We start from the raw sequence: 5,238 nt of genomic DNA on the forward strand, positions 1-5,238 counted from the left end.
TGGAAGAATGCTTTTTCTTGTGCTTCCCTTAAAAATTTGAAGGCATCTAAAAAGCTGATTCAACTCAAGTACTTAGTGAAAAACCAATTCTGTAAACTATGCCACTTTCATTTATTGAAGTTAGCCCATGTTTGGGCCTAAAGGGAGAATTTTCTGAAACACATGTCTATTTCACTGTGGCAGAATGCTTTCCTTTACAAAACAATAATATGGCGAAAAAGTAGAAAGTAGATAGTCAGCATTCCCACATCCCTTGTAAAATAAAATGAAAATGCAGATACCCTTCTGTCAAGGTCTGATCCTGGACCAAATTATATACCAAAATTTGACAAAGCACGTTCTGGGAGATATATATTCATTATTATGCATGAACTTAACTAAATATTGATCACTCTGAGTGAAACAGATGGAAACAGCCATTTTTCTGGGTTTCAGATATTGAATTATGAGAAGTCAGGGGAAAAATTCTCACTGACAGGTCAAGACAAAATAATTTAAAAAACAAGATAAGAAAGGATATGATTTTATGTACAATATATCTATTTAAAAATAATTCTCTTTTTTTGTCTCCATACATTTTTGAAGACTTCAACCATAATAGATGACTTTTATTGAAAACATAGTTTAGACATGAAGAATTCCTAGTATTTCACCCTTTTATGAAGAATGCATATAACATCTATTTCAATTAATTATATGTACTTACATCAAAATATTTTTTACATATTCATTTTATCTTTTAATTAGTTATAAATTTAACAACTTGGGGCACTTGGGTGGCTCAGTGAGTTAAGTGTCCAACTTCGGCTAGGTCATGATCTCGTGGTTTGTGAGTTTGAGCCCCACATCGTCAGTGGGGAGCCTGCTTGGGATTCTCTCTTTCTCCCATTCTCTGTCTGCCCCTCCCCTACTTGTGTATGCTGTCTCTCTCTCAAAAATAAATAAATAAACTTAAAAAAATTAACAACTTAACATTTGTTTAGACTGTGTACTTTCTTTTTTTTTTATTTAAATTTTTTTTTTAAACATTTATTTATTTTTGAGACAGATAGAGGCAGAGCATGAACGGGGGAGGGGCAGAGAGAGAGGGAGACATGGAATCGGAAGCAGGCTCCAGGCTCTGAGCCATCAGCCCAGAGCCTGATGCGGGGCTCGAACTCACGGACCGCGAGATCGTGACCTGAGCTGAAGTTGGACGCTCAACTGACTGAGCCACCCAGGCGCCCCTAGACTGTGTACTTTCATATGTAATTTCATATGTAACATACATCTGTGTCACCCATGTGAAAGATCCCTGGAACTGCATAACGCACAACTTGGACAACTGTCTCCTATGGCCCTGATATCCTCAGAAGCAAGATTGAAAAGACATTGGTATTTAAATACTTGATTTCATTAAAGACTGATAGATTGTTCCCTCAACCAGCATGTGCCCTCCTACCAACATTTAATACTATCCTATTCTGTAGTTTGGGACAGCATTTAATGTTATCTTTCTGGCATTTGCCATTCATGTGAACCTGTATCATGTAGTCCTCTCCTTATTTGAAGTTACTGTTTTTCTCTGATACTAGAACCTAGCCACCTTTTATCTCCCCAGCGTTTTCTCACAGTCTCATATTAAGTTCCAGGATTCACCATCATCCCTGTTCCTTCTGAGACTTCTCCTGGGTATGGTTTAGAGGAAGAAAATGGACCTAATGAGCTAACTCTAGATCACCATTGTTTTGGAAACATGCATTGTCCAGTATGTATGTGTATGGGTATATACAAATATTAAATTTGAATCTGCTTGAGTGATCTTATTGTTTAATCAAGCTGTGTTTTTTAATCTACCTCAGTTCTATTTCAAAAGGAATCACCTGTTTTGAGTGTAGTGAATATCTTCTGCATTCTTCTGAGTCCCTTTATATATTTTTTTAGGTTTGTTTATTTTGAGGAAGAGAGAGAGACACGTGCATGTATATGTGAGTGGGGAGAGGCAGAGAGAGACAGAGACAGAGATAGAGAGAGAGAGAGAAAGAAAGAGAATCCCAAGCAGGCTCTGTGCTGTCAGTACAGAGCCCAACACAGGGCTCGAACTCACAAACCATGAGATCATGACCTGAGCCAAAAATTAAGACTCAGATGCTCAACCAACAGAGCCATCCAAGTGCCTGTGAGCCTCCTTAGATGTGTTGCTTTCTTTTGTGTAGGTATTGACTCTCAGATCCAACTTCTGGGATGCAATGAGCAGCAACAATCCCACTATCGAAGATAGATACAGGTAACCAGTTGGTTTGTCAAGTGGTCATCCCCTCTCAAGGTAACAGGAAAAAGCATCTCTACACCATTTGTCTGGAAAGACTAAGGCTCTCCCAGCCTCTGCTGCAACAAATATTTAGTGTTCCCTGTCAACATCCTTCTGGCATAGAGGCCAATTTGATCATCCTTGCAGATATGCTCATGGAGGATTCCCTACCCACTCTCTCACAGATTTACAGATTGCTGAACACCAAGCAGCAGTAAGAGGGAGAGAAAATTTAAGAAGGAAGGTACAACAAGGTCAAATTCTGAAAGAATTTTTTTTAGAAAGCAATATGAAAATTCAAAAAAATATCTTTGAAGTTTGTTTGGCATTTTGGAAGTGATTCATACTCTTTCCATAGTAATGTCATAAGATTGTAGAATAAAGAAAAAGGTACTAGAATGAAGATATAGAAACTGCTAACAAGAACTGTTCTTCCTATGGAATTTCTGATAAAAATGATAGGTATAAAAAATGCAGATGGCTAGAGGTAGGCATAGGGTCAGGGGTCAAGAGATGTTTTTAATTTTATTGATAGGCAATTTTGAATATGTTACACAGATGGAGGTAGGAGACAGAGCACTTGGAAATATACGAGAGGCAGGGAGTGCCAAGAACACATAGTTCTGAGGTTAGTGGGAGGAAGTCATAATAACTAAGGTGAAAGAATCCATCTTAAACTGAATAAAAGACACTTCTGAGACAGCTGGGAATAAAGTCAGAGTAAGTAAAATTGCAAAGAAATTTATGGATATGGTGGCAAGAAATTGAGGAAATCACATACAGTCCGTTTTCTCAGTAAAGTATGAGGCAGGATCATTGACAAAGAGAAATGAAGATTTACAGTGGGTGAAGCAATGATGTGCTGGTGCTGCCCAGTAGAGCTAATTGTTCAATTTTCAGGAATTTTTCCAGCCAGTTGTTAAACATGCCCATTATTATAGTGTAAATTACATAAATTTACAGTTAAATTACATTGAAACAAAGGTAATACTCAACATTTATCACTTCTTAATTATTTTACTACACTTTACTATTATCGATGAACTTGAGGTTATTTTTATCTATTTTGTCTGAGAACAAATATAATATTGTATCTGGTGGAAATACCACAGAAGATAGGCTGTTTAGAATACATTCCTTCCTCACCGTTTAGTGATGTCAAATAGTACCTTGAAATGGGCCACACTGGGAGTATTTGCGTATTGAAAATCAGCAAATGCTATACATTAGGGCTTTTTTCGTTTGTTTTGTTTTTCAAAGAACTGTTGATTGATTACATAGTGGCACACATCATTAGTACAGCTTTTGAGGATAACAGCATTTTGAAGGGGCACTCTGAGGAACAGGAAACAGTTGACAACTGATTGATAAAGGAGGACCAAAATCCACTGAGCTGGGTTGAAATTAGGGAATACATTTTAAAGGCAACATATCCCACAAGCAACCCAGGTGTAAAAACAGCTAAAGTGTTGGGTTGAATCCTTGAGTGCAGTGTCTGGGGTAAATGGGTAGGAGAGCTTGAATGGGAGCATCTTGAGGGCTCAGCCAGTTATAGAGAGTAGTGAATGCAAGAGGAAGCTGGGAGACAAGGGTGGTAGTATGGAACCGGAAAACTTAATGGAAGCCCATATGGTGTTAAAATGATGTAAAGGAAAAGTAAAAAGGATGCAGCATTGTAGTGAAAAAGCAGGATTTGGGGATTTATTATTTTCGTTCGAGTCATTTCCAGCCCCTGGGTGTGATGGTGCTTATGAGTTTATTCAAGTTATCATGATCATAGATGTAGTGGGATTAGCAGAAGAGTCACAAGTTTAGATTGCTGAATGAGTTGATCATATGGGCTGAAGGTACCATGGATGATGGCAGGAATTGGAGTGAAGAACTGAGAATGATTTGGAGTTGGAGTGGAGAAATGAGAATGATGCTGAAATCAGATGGAGAGCAGCTTTGAGCTGGATCAAATAGCTCTGAGTTCCTTGTATGCAGGAAACTCATTCAGCGAGAACTGCTTCTGTGGAAATAGACAGATAGGGGTACTTTACCAGCCACTGTCACCCTTAGAGGCAATAGCTGCTGTGGATGTAGATAGTACATTGGAATGTATAAGGAAAATATATGTATGTTTTTATAAATATATATTACATATATATTATATATAAATATACGAATAAACTTTAAAATATATATACACTGTATTTTAAAACATATATATACACTATATTTTAAAACACACACATACATATATATATATGTATATTGTATATATGTATGTATATATATATAATTTATTTTGAGAGAGAGAGAGATCGAGAATGAATCCCAAGCAGGCTCCAAGCAATTAGCACAGAGCCTGACGTGGGGCCCGAACTCACAAACTATAAGATCATGACCTGAGCTGAAATCAAGACCGGGCACTTAAGCTACTGAGCCACCCAGGCACTCCTAAAGAAAATGTATTTTAATGTAAAAACCTTTTTAATGTTTTTCAAAATATGATTTGCTTATAGCCTTTCTGATAAAATTGATCTACAGTTGTGCTAATGGGTTGGGGACAATGGCAAGGATGTCTTATTTTAAAAAGATTTACTTTTTCTAACCTGCTCATTCCCCACCTCTTCAGGCCACTGCAGAGGGACTTTTTTCTTTTGCTCTTTTGCATGTTCATAAACAATTAAGACAATACTCCACTTCTTTTTCTCTCTCAAATTCTTAAGCATTTTCAAGTTCTTGTTATTATGGCATACTTTCCAGAATTTATTTTAGTATTTGTTATGTTTCATTCCTTTTACTATTCCCTCTAGGTGTCATTTTCCTCTACCACCTTTACTAAGGGCATCATATTGAGTTCTGTAAAGCATTAGCACTCAATTTTGCCTTTCATTTTTTATACAAAGAGCATATATAAAAGATCATTTTATCCTTTAGTATTGCTTCCTCTTATAGAAGTT

This window comes from Herpailurus yagouaroundi, unplaced genomic scaffold (genome assembly GCF_014898765.1).
Source record: "Herpailurus yagouaroundi ecotype Mexico unplaced genomic scaffold, PumYag 139, whole genome shotgun sequence".
Taxonomy (NCBI): Eukaryota; Metazoa; Chordata; class Mammalia; order Carnivora; family Felidae; genus Herpailurus; species Herpailurus yagouaroundi.